Genomic DNA, 15,160 nt, shown 5'->3' on the forward strand with positions numbered 1-15,160 from the left:
CAGTATCAAAATATGGCATCAATTTCACCACAGTAGACTGCAATATCATCCATTGCACCCAATTTAGCGGATGGACACCCAACCAGGATTGTTCCCAGTTCCAAAAATTAGTTGCAGACACCAACAAAGTGGCATCAATTTCACCACAGTAGACAGAGTATAACGGGGACAGACAAATCTTCCACCACAGCCAAACCAGCAGATGGACACCCAACCAGGATTGTTCACATTTCCAAAAATGAGTGGCAGGCACCAACAAAGTGGCATCAATTTCACCACAGTAGAAATAGTATAATTGGGACCAAAACATCGTCCACTACACCGAATTTAGCAGATGGACACCCAACCAGGATTGTTCACATTTCCAAAAATTAGTTGCAGACACCAACGAAGTGGCATCAATTTCACCACAGTAGAAATAGTATAATTGGGACCAAAACATCGTCCACTACACCGAATTTAGCAGATGGACACCCAACCAGGATTGTTCACATTTCCAAAAATTAGTTGCAGACACCAACGAAGTGTCATCAATTTAACCACAGTAGAAATGGTATAATAGGGGCACTCAAGTCTTCCACTACACCCAACTCAGCAGAAGGACAGTTGAACACACAACCAGGAGTGCTCATATTTCAAACAATTAGTGGCAGATACCACCAAAGTGGCATCAATTTCACCAGAGTAAAAATAGTTTAATGGGGAGCGACATCTCTACCACTTCAAACAACCCAGCAGTTGTACACCCAACCACAAGTGCACACATTTCCAAAACTTACTCGGAGACACCAACAAAGTGGTATCAATTTCAAGAGAGTAGAAATAGTATAATAGGAGCTGACACATTTTCCACTACAGCTAACCCAGCAAATGAACACCCAACCAAGAGTGTACTCATTTTCAAAATTTGTGGCAGACACTAATAAAGTGGCATCAATTTCACCACCTACCCCATTTACACCTTGAACACCGAGCCTAATCCCCCTTCCATCATGACTTCACTTTTTCCCAGTTATATTCCTCAGGTAGTGTGCTATCAGCACAGTAATAGCAACTGAAAATTAGATTTTTTTACTCTGCACCACCTCTGCACCACCTCTGCACAGCTATATTTCAGTGGCACTAAATGATAAAGTGTAATATGGCATGCTGAATTGCATTAGTCACAGAAAAAAAATTTCAGTGTGGATTAGGCCTGTATGACAAAGAAGATGTGCTCCAAACAATTTAAAACTGAGATCTCCCCGACTGTATGACATTAGTAACAGAAGAACTTTTTGGGCCAGTCGATAAGGCCTGTATAAGATTGAGTAGATGCACCAAACAATTTCACAGTGACATATCTCCTACTGTATGACGTCAGTGACAGAAAAAAATTCGGGGGCATGTCGATAAGGTCTGTATAAGATTGAGTAGATGCTCCAAACAATTTCAAAGTCACATGTACTACTGTTTGACGCTAGTAACAGAAGAAATCTTTTGGGCATGAATGGAAACGTACAACAAGATCAATAACTGTAGGATCCAGCCTACAACTATTACTCATCTACGCAACACCAATTATCAGAGGGAAACTGATGCTTGTCAGAAGATAGGTGTAACAGATGCGCTTCTTAAGCTATGTATAAAAGATGCCAATGAGAAATTGGATGCCTAAGATGCACATAATCTAGAAGATAGGCTCAAAACAAATTCAAACTCAAATCTTGGTTGCTGAATCACGTTTGTAAAAAAAATAAAATAAATTAGTTTTAATGTGCAACAGCTCTGCACACAGAACAATTTCAACGCCACTAAATGAAAAGGAGGATATACGAGGCTGTATCACGTTTATCAACAGAAAAAATAAATATTTTAATGTGCTTGAGGTCTGGAGACAGATTCATATCAGCGTCACAAAATGACAACGTGGGATAAAACAGGCTGTTTCACATTTAGCAACAGAAAAATTATAATTTTTTTTTATGTGCCTTAGGCTGGTTTCACATTTGCGTTTTTTTTCACGGTATTTTAGCGCTAAATAGCGCATGCGTTTTTTTTTTTCCTATACTTTGCATGGGATGCGCTTATGTGCGCATACACATGCGTTTGTACGCGTTTTTCCGCGCATGCGTTTTTTTGCGGTATGCGCTCGGGCGCACAAAATGCAACCTGTTGCATTTTTTGGGCGTCCGACTTGCCTCAAAAAAACGCATGCGCGTGCAATGCGTTTTTTTACAGCAAGACACCCATTATAAGTCTATGGTGAGCATATGTGCGCATTGGCATGCTTATGTATGCGTTTTTTTGCACATGCGTTTTTTTTTCTACCATTAGTTTAGACAATGGAATTTAGGGGTTTGGGTTAGAGTTAGGGTTAGTTAAGGGGGGTTAAGGGTTAGGGTTAGGGTCAGGGTTAGGGTAAGGGTTAGGATCAGGGTATGGTTTGGTTAAGGGTTAGGGTTAGGGTTAGGGTCAGGGTTAGGGTTAGGGTTAGGGTCAGGGTTAGGGTTAGGGTTAGGGTCAGGGTTAGGGTTAGGGTCAGGGTCAAGGTTAGGGTTAGGATCAGGGTATGGTTTGGTTAAGGGTTAGGGTTAGGGTTAGGGTTAGGGTCAGGGTTAGGGTCAGGGTTAGGGTCAGGGTTAGGGTTAGGGTTAGGGTATGGTTTGGTTAAGGGTTAGGGTTAGGGTTAGGGTCAGGGTCAAGGTTAGGGTTAGGATCAGGGTATGGTTTGGTTAAGGGTTAGGGTTAGGGTCAGGGTTAGGGTTAGGGTTAGGGTCAGGGTTAGGGTTAGGGTTAGGGTATGGTTTGGTTAAGGGTTAGGGTTAGGGTCAGGGTCAAGGTTAGGGTTAGTAAAGTCATGGTTTGTGTTAGTGTGAGGGGCCACCTAATGTTTGGAAAAAACGCAAACGCGGTAAAAACGCACTAAAAACGCATACAAACGCATAAAAACGCTGCGTTTTTTTCATGCATGCTCATAAAAATGCTTGAAAAAAACGCAGCAGTTGTATGCTTTTGTATGCGTTTTTTCAATGCGTTTTTTTGCGGGAAAAACGCGCTGCAAAAAAAAGCAAGTGTGAAACTAGCCTTAGGTCTGCAGACAGTTTCATATCACCACAGCACTAAATGACAAAGTGGGATACAGCAGGCTGTTTCACATTTAGCTAGTGAAAAAATATTAATTAGAATGTTATACTTGTGCATGCAGCAGAATAGAAGCAGAGCACAGCACGTGCCCTGCTGGCTTTCTTTGTGGACAACAATATGGCCAAAAAAGAAAAAAAAAAGTGCTGGAGTGTAAATTTAACAGCCACACTGGACACTAGCTACCTACAGTATCTGACTGATATGCAGCCACCTATCTAAGTAGCTAAAATGTGTGATAAAGCAGGCTTTTTCACATTTAGCTAGTGAAAAAATATTAATTAGAATGCTATACTTGTGCATGGAGCAGAATAGAAGGCGTGCACAACACATGCCCTGCTGGCTTTCTTTGTGTATCTCAGTTCATCCAAAAAAGAAAAAAAATGCTGGAAGGTAAATTTAATAGCCACACTGGACAGTAGCTTGCTACACTATCTGACTGATATACAACCGCCTAACTAACGAGTTAAAAAATCTTGCTGTTAACAGTGCCAACATCAGGAGTAGCCTCTCTGCACTGTTACAGTGTCAAAATGGCTCTAAAACAAGATGTCCGCTATTTATATGGAGAAAGACGTGATTTGAGCAGCCAATGACACAAGCTGTTGTGTCAGGACATTGTGGGTGTTTCCGGTGCCCTAATTGGCTAGCAGCAATGTGCACACATAAATTTAAGAAAAAAAATGACTGCTTACAAAAATGCCATGCCTCTGAGCTCTGCAAACCCCCTCCCCTCATCAAACACTTGCCAAACGCTCATGATACTCCATTATCGTTGCTAAAGTGCTGAAAACATTTTTGTAGCAACGCATATATTTTCCCGCACTTTTACCGAATGTTACCAATTTTACCAATTTTATACATTTTTGCTCGGCTTTCCGACCACGAATCTGAATGTGCCATATTCATGCTAAATTTATGCAAAAAAAACCCTGTTTGGGAGAGATGAACAGACAAATCACGGCGCCCTAAGTGCGTAAACACAATATTGTAGTCTTTAAAGGGTGCACAATTTTATGCACTTTCCTGATAGAAGATTAATATGGCTTTAGATTGTGTATCCTCAAAAATCCTTCTTTCTGGGATACTTCTCAGTAGACAGAGCTTGCAGCTTGCCTTGGGTGGATCCAAGTGAAAGAGCCAGGTTCAGACTCACACAGGATGAGTAAATCAAGAAAGGCACATCCAGCCCATAAACGGCAGCGCTTCCCAGGACTCTCACATCCAAAGATGATATTTCATATTTTTTTATTTCATAGGCTAAAAAAGAAGAGATACAACGCGTTTCAGATACAGTGTATATCCTTCATTAGGTATCATAAAAACACAGTACAAATCCTCTGTATCTCTTTTTTAGCCTATGAAATAAAAAAATATGAAATATCATCTCTGGATGTGAGTCCTGGGAAGCGCTGCCATTCATGGGCTGGATGTGCCTTTCTTGATTTATTCATGCTAAATTTATGTTTGGCAATCATTTTTCCGAACAAATTCACTCATCACTACTTATTACTAGTGTTGAGCTTTCCGATACTGCAAGTATCGGGTATCGGCCGATATTTGCCGTATCGGAATTCCGATACCGAGTACCGATACTTTTTTCGTATCGGATACCTGAATCGGAAGTCCATAATGCAATCAGCCACTTTTGTGGCTCTGATTGGCTGCCGAAATGACGTCATCATGATGCGCTGTCTGTGCGCATCATGATGCGCCATCAGTTCGGGCCTTCGGGGGGTCTGTGCCGACTGTCCAGGGGTCTGTACCGGCCTGCCGGGGGGCTGTGTCGACTGTCCGGGGGTCTGTACCGGCCTGCCAGGGGGCTGTGCCGGCCTGCCGGTGGTCTGTGCAGGCTTCGGGGGTCTGTACCGGCCTGCCGGTGGTCTGTGCAGGCTCCGGGGGTCTGTGCCGACTGCCCGGGGGTCTGTACCGGCCTGTCGGGGGGCTGTGCTGGCCTGCCGGTGGTCTGTGCAGGCTCCGGGGGTCTGTGCAGGCATCGTCCGATGGGACTACAAGTCCCATCGGGCGATGCCTGCTACCATGACAGTGATTGACACATTAGCCAATGATGGGACAGTAGTAGTCCCATCATCCGGCTAATGTGTTGAATGTAAAAAAAAAAAAAAATACATGCTACATACTACATACATGCTACATACATACTACATACATAATACATATATACTACATGCATGCAACATACATACAACATATATACTACATGCACGCAACATGCATACTACATATATACTACATATATACTACATGCAACATACATACAACATATATACTACATGCATGCAACATGCATACTACATATATACTACATATATACTACATGTAACATACATACTACATATAGTATGAACCAGGGGAAGAGTCTTGAGGAGATCATTTGCATATTCCCAGTGCCTTCTGGGATAAGTGAAGAGTCTCCGCGAGCTCAACGATCACTGGGTTTTGGCCGTTGCAGCTGAAAAGAGGAAATCGGAAAACCAGGGGAAGAGTCTTGAGGAGATCATTTGCATATTCCCAGTGCCTTCTGGGATAAGTGAAGAGTCTCCGCGAGCTCAACGATCACTGGGTTTTGGCCGTTGCAGCTGAAAAGAGGAAATCGGAAAACCAGGGGAAGAGTCTTGAGGAGATCATTTGCATATTCCCAGTGCCTTCTGGGATAAGTGAAGAGTCTCCGCGAGCTCAACGATCACTGGGTTTTGGCCGTTGCAGCTGAAAAGAGGAAATCGGAATTTGGGCTCATCTTTCATCGTTTTTAAGAAATCTCAAGATGGAAGAGGCCAGGAGCCATTTGGTGAGCTGCATTTCTTGCTACATGTTCACAGATTTACCAGTGGAAAAGCCAAACTTTACATGCCACAAATGCAAGCTTGTGTCCCTGTTGGAGGAAAAGTTGCAAAATCTCGAAGAGAGGTTAGCTACGTTGAAGATCATTAAGGAAGGTGAAGAGTTCTTGGACAGAACAGAATTATCTCTTCATGTTACAGAAAGAGAAGAAATTCGAAGTGCACCTGAAGAAACAGAGGAATGGAGACATGTGACCCAGAGAAGCAGGAGGATCAGGAGGCAGTCAGCACCCATACTGCTCAGAAACCAATACCAGGCTCTCACGCAGGAAAACAATGAAGAAATACATCAGGATAAGACTTTGCCAACAAGCAGCAACCTTGTACGCCTTCAGAGTCCTCCTGGATGGAGAAAGAAAAATGTTGTGAAGAAGAAACGGAGAGTGGTGGTCATGGGGGATTCCCTGTTGAGAGGAACTGAGGCCGCTATCTGCAGACCGGATATAACTTCAAGAGAAATGTGTTGTCTTCCAGGTGCAAAAATTAAAGATGTGTCTGACAGGATATCAGGACTCTTCAGACCTACAGATGACTACCCATTCCTGCTACTACATGTGGGGACAAATGACACTGCAAGAAACGACCTGGAAACCATCTGCAGAGACTTTGAAGACTTAGGCAAGAAAGTGAAAGAACTGGGAGCGCAGGTGGTCTTCTCTTCCATCCTCCCAGTGGATGGCCATGGAACAAGGAGGTGGAACAAGATTCTGCAGGTGAACAACTGGCTACGTCGATGGTGCCGTCAGCAACGATTTGGATTTCTGGATCACGGAGTGAACTACTTATACGATGGACTACTTGCTAGAGATGGGGTGCACCTTACGAAGACTGGTAAGCATGTATTTGGAAGTCGCCTTGCTACACTTGTAAGGAGAGCTTTAAACTAGAACAACATGGGAAGGGAAGCAAAAGACCAGAAAAAGCCATACACCTGACAAATGCTATTGAGAACTCTGCTATTAGAAGTGGAAAGGAAGAACAAAGACGAAAGAATCTAATTAATAAAAATATTGGAGAAAGAGAAACCAATCACAAACTAAAATGTTTCTATACTAATGCACAAAGCATGGGCAACAAACAAGGAGAATTGGAACTACTAACACAGGAAAATAAATATGATGTCATTGGAATCACTGAAACTTGGTGGGACAATACACATGATTGGAATACAAGACTAGAAGGATACAATTTATTTGCAAGAAACAGACTTGATAAACGAGGAGGGGGTGTCGCATTGTATGTTAGAAACGCGTATATCTGCACAGAGATTGAAGCTTCAGAGACTGGGAGTTCTGTGGAAACTGTTTGGGTAAGAATACAAGGACAGAACAATGGAAAGGACACCATTGTAGGCATTTACTACAGGCCGCCTGTGCAAGCTGAAGCTATGGATGAACTCTTTATGCATCAAATGGCCAAGTTCTCCAAAAAATATGACATAGTTGTCATGGGAGATTTCAACTATCCAGACATTTGTTGGGAATCTCTCTCAGGCAAAACTAACAGGTCAAGGAAATTCTTATCCTCTCTTGCTGACAACTTTATCTTCCAAAAGGTAAGGGAGAAAACAAGGGGAACTGCTACCTTGGATCTAATCCTTATAAACAGGGAGGAAATGATTGAGGAGGTAAAAGTGGCTGGGACCCTAGGAGGTAGCGACCATGCTATTTTAGAATTTTGGATAACTAGAGGCGGAAGACCTGTGAAGACTCAAACATCAAGGTTAGATTTCAGAAAGGCAGATTTTAAGGGATTCAGAAAGAGAATTGGAGGGATCCAATGGCTGGATATCCTTAAAGACAAAAATGTCCAGGAAGGATGGGAAATCTTGAAAAATGAAATTCTCAAAGCACAGTTGTTAACAATTCCGAAAAGAGGGAAGAATAGGAAGCAGTTAAGGAAACCAGGATGGATGAACACAGAACTTAAGCACATGCTAAAAAGGAAGAAAAAAATGTTTATAAAATGGAAAGAGGGAGGCATATCTAAAGAAGAATATAATGCTGTCTGCAGAACCTGCAGGGCACAAATCAGATTAGCTAAAGCTGAAAATGAATTGAGGCTTGCAAGAGATGTCAAAAGCAATAATAAAGGATTTTGGGGATATGTCAAAAGTAAAAGAAAAGTCAAAGATGCTATAGGATTTTTACAGGATGAAAATGATGAAATGGTAAGACAGGATGTTGAGAAGGCTGAACTTTTAAATTCCTATTTTGCATCTGTTTTCTCTCAGAAAGGAAATGTAACATCAACTGTTATTCACTGTCCTATTAAGGGAATAGAAGAATCCAGGATATCTATAAACAGAAAGATAGTGAGGAAACACTTAGCTAGCCTAAATGAATTCAAGTCTCCAGGTCCAGATGAATTACACCCCAGAGTACTGAAGGAGATAGCAGAAGAAATTTTTGAACCCCTCTCTATAATCTTTGAAAATTCTTGGAGAACAGGAGAAGTGCCAGAAGACTGGAGAAGAGCAAATGTTGTTCCTATCTTCAAAAAGGGGAAGAAGGTGGACCCAGGTAACTATAGGCCGGTGAGTCTGACTTCTATACCAGGAAAGATCTTTGAACAAATTATTAAACAACATGTATGTCAATACCTGGATAAGAATGAAGTGATTAAACAGAGTCAGCATGGGTTTGTAACTAATAAGTCATGTCAGACTAACTTAATTTCCTTCTATGACGGTATCACTGATTGGGTAGATCAAGGAAATGCTGTAGATATAGTATATCTTGACTTCAGCAAAGCATTTGACAAAGTCTCTCATACAATCCTTATTGAAAAAATGATTAAGTATGGAATGGACAAGGCAACTGTTAGGTGGATTCATAACTGGCTTAGTGATCGGACCCAAAGAGTGGTCGTAAATGGCTGCACATCCAGTTGGAAGAATGTCTCAAGTGGGGTACCACAGGGCTCTGTCCTGGGCCCTGTATTGTTCAACATCTTTATCAACGATTTAGATGAAGGAATTGAGGGTAAACTGATTAAATTTGCTGATGACACAAAGCTAGGAGGGATAGCTAATACTAGAGAAGAGAGAGAGAGGATTCAAAAAGATTTAAATAAACTGGAGAAGTGGGCAGCAACTAACAGAATGGTTTTTAACAGGGAGAAATGCAAAGTACTACATCTGGGCAATAAAAATGGAAAAAGCATATATAGAATGGGAGGAATAGGGCTAAGTGACAGCACATGTGAAAAAGACTTGGGTATACTAATAGATCACAGACTGAATATGAGTCAACAGTGTGATGCAGCAGCAAAAAAGGCAAATGCAATTCTAGGATGTATTAACAGAAGCATACAGTCTAGATCACGTGAAGTCATTATTTCCCTCTACTCCTCTTTGGTCAGACCTCATCTGGAATATTGTGTCCAGTTTTGGGCACCACATTTTAAAAAAGACATCAACAAACTGGAGCAAGTTCAGAAAAGAGCGACCAGAATGGTGACCGGTCTGCAAACCCTGTCTTATGAGGAAAGGTTGCAGGATTTGGGAATGTTTAGTTTGCAAAAGAGAAGACTGAGAGGAGACTTAATAGCTGTCTACAAATATCTAAAGGGCTGTCACATTGTAGAAGGATCAACTTTATTCTCATTTGCACAAGGAAAGACTAGAAGCAATGGGATGAAACTGAATGGGAGGAGACACAGATTAGATATTAGAAAAAACTTTTTGACAGTTAGAGTGATCAATGAGTGGAACAGGCTGCCACGAGAAGTGGTGAGTTCTCCTTCAATGGAAGTCTTCAAACAGAGGCTGGACAGACATCTGACTGGGATGATTTAGCGAATCCTGCTTTGAGCAGGGGGTTGGACCAGATGGCCCAGGAGGTCCCTTCCAACTCTACGATTCTATGATTCTATGATTCTATGATACTACATGCAACATACATGCTACATACTACATACATGCTACATACATACTACATGCTACATACATGCAACATACATACTACATACATAATACATACATACTACATGCATGCAACATACATACAACATATATACTACATGCATGCAACATGCATACTACATATATACTACATATATACTACATGTAACATACATACTACATATATACTACATGCTACATACATGCAACATACATACTACATACTTGCTACATATATACTACATGCATGCTACATACATACTACATACATGTTACATACTACATGCATACTACATACATGCTACATACATGCTACATACATACTACATACATGCTACATACATACAACATATATACTACATGCATGCAACATACATACAACATATATACTACAAGCATGCAACATACATATATACTACATACAATACATTCATACAATACATACATATAGACATACAGTACATATAACATAGAGTACATACTCACCGTCACTTGTCACTTTGATCCCCGAAGCCAATGTCGCCTGAGGAATAAATATCAAAATAAAAAAACACCAATATACTTACCCCGATCCGCAGAAGTCCACGAGGGTCCCACGTCGATCTTGCGTGGAGAACAGCAGCATCAGCTGATGCTACCGTTCTCTACCAGCTCCAGGAATCCAATGACGGGAGGTAGGTATCCTTCCGCACTGTATTCCTCCACCACTGTAAAAAAAAGTCCCTGGTCTCACTTTATGCCATTGCTGCATGGGAATTTCCCACGCAGCAATGGCATAAAGTGAGACTAGGGACTTTTTTTTTACAGTGGTGGAGGAATACAGTGCGGAAGCATACCTACCTCCCGTCATTGGATTCCTGGAGCTGGTAGAGAACGGTAGCATCAGCTGATGCTGCTGTTCTCCACGCAAGATCGACGTGGGACCCTCGTGGACTTCTGCGGATCGGGGTAAGTATATTGGTGTTTTTTTATTTTGATATTTATTCCTCAGGCGACAATGGCTTTGGGGATCAAAGTGACAAGTGACGGTGAGTATGTACTCTATGTTATATGTACTGTATGTCTATATGTATGTATTGTATGAATGTATTGTATGTAGTATATATGTATGTTGCATGCTTGTAGTATATATGTTGTATGTATGTTGCATGCATGTAGTATATATGTTGTATGTATGTTGCATGCATGTAGTATATATGTTGTATGTATGTAGTATGTATGTAGAATGTATGTAGTATGCATGTAGTATGTAGCATGTATGTAGTATGTATGTTGCATGTATGTAGCATGCATGTAGTATATATGTAGCAAGTATGTAGTATGTATGTTGCATGTATGTAGCATGTAGTATATACAGTATGTAGTATGCATGTTACATGTAGTATATATGTAGTATATATGTAGTATGCATGTTGCATGCATGTAGTATATATGTTGTATGTATGTTGCATGCATGTAGTATGTATGTATTATGTATGTAGTATGTATGTTGCATGTATGTAGCATGTAGTATGTATGTAGCATGTATGTAGTATGTAGCATGTATGTTGCATGTAGTATATATGTAGTATGTATGTTACATGTAGTATATATGTAGTATATATGTAGTATGCATGTTGCATGCATGTAGTATATATGTTGTATGTATGTTGCATGTAGTATATATGTAGTATGTATATTACATGTAGTATATATGTAGTATATATGTAGTATGCATGTTGCATGCATGTAGTATATATGTTGTATGTATGTTGCATGCATGTAGTATGTATGTATTATGTATGTAGTATGTATGTAGCATGTATGTAGTATGTAGCATGTATTTTTTTTTTTACATTCAACACATTAGCCGGATGATGGGACTACTACTGTCCAATCATTGGCTAATGTGTCAATCACTGTCATGGTAGCAGGCATCGCCCGATGGGACTTGTAGTCCCATCGGACGATGCCTGCACAGACCCCCGGAGCCTGTACAGACCACCGGCAGGCCGGCACAGCCCCCCGGGCAGTCGGCACAGCCCCCCGGGCAGTCGGCACAGACCCCCGGAGCCTGCACAGACCCCCGGGCAGTCGGCACAGCCCCCCGGCAGGCCGGCACAGCGCCCCGGCAGGCCGCACAGACCCCCGGGCAGTCAGCACAGACCCCCGGAGCCTGCACATACCCCCGGGCAGTCTGCACAGACCCCCGGCAGGCCGGCACAGCCCCCCGAAAGGCCCATACAGACCCCAGAGAGGCTGTACAAGGCAAAAATAGGGTTTTTCTTATTCCGATACCGAAAGTCCCATAGACTTGAATGGGACTTCCGGTATCGGAATCGGCGATACCCGATATTTTTTTTAGATCGGCCGATCCATTCTGATCCGATACTTTTAAGTATCGGACGGTATCGCCCAACACTACTTATTACCCTTTGTATGTGTTGTATTATGCGTTACCCTGTAATGTCTGATGCTGTGTGCTCATGTTCCCTATTAATTGTATAATACTGCAGAATATGTTGGTGCTATAGAAAAAACAGTTTTTATTTATTTATTATTATTATTATTATTATTATTAAAAAAGTTACTTTTAAATGTATTTATAAATGTTACAAGCAAGTGATATTGACCGAGAAACTGCTTATGTACTGAACATATACTGTAAAGGTAATTGGCTTACACTGCGAGAATAGCCATATTATCTGCAGTTTTCATGTAGAGAGGGAGTATCCAGCAGCACATCCAGGGAAATTTAAATGAAATCAATGATTATAACTTCATCTTAAAATACTGAAAGACTGTAAAAAAGAGAGGAAGAGGGAATTTTGGGGAATTCACTTTTACGCGTTTTCAACATCTCAGTTTTTAATCATAGTGTAACTAAAAATGTGGGAAATGTATTATGGTTTGTTGAGACCAAAGTTTAACTTTATCACCATAATTGCAAAAGGTATGTTTGGTGAAAAGCTTGCCCTGCACATCACCATAAGAACACCATACCCACAGTAAAGAACAGTGGAGACCAGGAGCAGACACTGAAAACTTGGAGCACCTATGCAAAAAATGTGCTTTTGCATCCTCCTTTTATGGCAACCAAGTTATAACTATATATTATTGCACAGTGCCCTCTCTTGCTATGTTCAGCACTGTCGCTTACATAATGGAATCTCTGCATTTTTGTCATTTATAGTGCCCTTACTATCCTCTCTTATTGGATAAAAACTAAAATGACTGCTGATGAAGCATGGGAAAGCTTCTTTCCTGATGAAGGAGGCTGATGAACTGGTCTTCTGGTCAGATGCTGCTCTATCAGCAGTAATTTTATTTTGTATCAAGCAAGAGAGGACTGTATGTAATAATGAGAAGACAATGTGAGTAAAAACATAGTGAGAATATGCTATGTAAGGAGCAGTGCTATATATAGCATGACATGATACTATGTACAGTTGTGGCAAAAAGTATTGATTCCCCTGCAATTCTGTCAGATAATACTCAGTTTCTTCCTGAAAATGATTGCAAACACAAATTCTTTGGTATTATTATCTTCATTTAATTTGTCTTAAATGAAAAAACACAAAAAGAATTGTCCCTAAAGCCAAATTGGATATAATTCCAACCAAACATAAAAAAGAGGGTGGACAAAAGTATTGGCACTGTTCGAAAAGTCATGTGATGCTTCTCTAATTTGTGTAATTAACAGCACCTGTAACTTACCTGTGGCACCTAACAGGTGTTGGCAATAACTAAATCACACTTGCAGCCAGTTGACATGGATTAAAGTTGACTCAACCTCTGTCCTGTGTCCTTGTGTGTACCACATTGAGCATGGAGAAAAGAAAGAAGACCAAAGAACTGTCTGAGGACTTGAGAAACCAAATTGTGAGGAAGCATGAGTAGTCTTAAAGCTACAAGTCCATCTCCAAAGACCAGAATGTTCCTGTGTCTACCGTGCGCAGTGTCATCAAGAAGTTTAAAGCCCAAGGCACTGTGGCTAAGATCCCTAGATGTGGACGGAAAAGAAAAATTGACAAGAGATTTCAACGCAAGATTGTGCGGATGTTGGATAAAGAACCTCGACTAACATCCAAACATGTTCAAGCTGCCCTGCAGTCCGAGGGTACAACAGTGTCAACCCGTACTATCCGTCGGCGTCTGAATGAAAAGGGACTGTATGGTAGGAGACCCAGAAAGACCCCACTTCTTACCCCGAGACATAAAAAAGCCAGGCTGGAGTTTGCCAAAACTTACCTGAAAAAGCCTAAAACGTTTTGGAAGAATGTTCTCTGGTCAGATGAGACAAAAGTAGAGCTTTTTGGGCAAAGGCATCAACATAGAGTTTACAGGAGAAAAAAAGAGGCATTCAAAGAAAAGAACATGGTCCCTACAGTCAAACATGGTGGAGGTTCCCTGATGTTTTAGGGTTGCTTTGCTGCCTCTGGCACTGGACTGCTTGACCGTGTGCATGGCATTATGAAGTCTGAAGATTACCAACAAATTTTGCAGCATAATGTAAGGCCCAGTGTGAGAAAGCTGGGTCTCCCTCAGAGGTCATGGGTCTTCCAGCAGGACAAGGACCCAAAACACACTTCAAAAAGCACTAAAAAATGGTTTGAGAGAAAGCACTGGAGACTTCTAAGGTGGCCAGCAATGAGTCCAGACCTGAATCCCATAGAACACCTGTGGAGAGATGTAAAAATGGCAGTTTGGAGAAGGCACCCTTCAAATATCAGGGACCTGGAGCAGTTTGCCAAAGAAGAATGGTCTAAAATTCCAGCAGAGCATTGTAATAAACTCATTGATGGTTACCAGAAGCGGTTGGTCGCAGTTATTTTGGCTAAAGGTTGTGCAACCAAGTATTAGGCTGAGGGTGCCAATACTTTTGTCTGGCCCATTTTTGGAGTTTTGTGTGAAATGATCAATGTTTTGCTTTTTGCTTCATTCTCTTTTGTGTTTTTTCATTTAAGACAAATTAAATGAAGATAATAATACCAAAGAATTTGTGTTTGCAATCATTTTCAGGAAGAAACTGAGTATTATCTGACAGAATTGCAGGGGTGTCAATACTTTTGGCCACAACTATAATAACGGGACAGTGCTGTACATGGCAACAGAGGTAGCTACATAATAACTAGAGAGGATGAAACTTCATAAGGGATGACCTTCAAGTAATAAAGTCCCCCATACTGGGCCCCTTCCTCGGATAATGTCTCCCAACCTGATCTCCTTCTTAGTATAATGCACCCCATCCTGGTCCTCTTCATGGTATAATGTCCCCCATCATGTTCCCCTT

Source organism: Dendrobates tinctorius, unplaced genomic scaffold (genome assembly GCF_039654945.1).
Source record: "Dendrobates tinctorius isolate UK_male_01 unplaced genomic scaffold, ASM3965494v1 ptg000035l, whole genome shotgun sequence".
In the NCBI taxonomy this organism is placed as follows: Eukaryota; Metazoa; Chordata; class Amphibia; order Anura; family Dendrobatidae; genus Dendrobates; species Dendrobates tinctorius.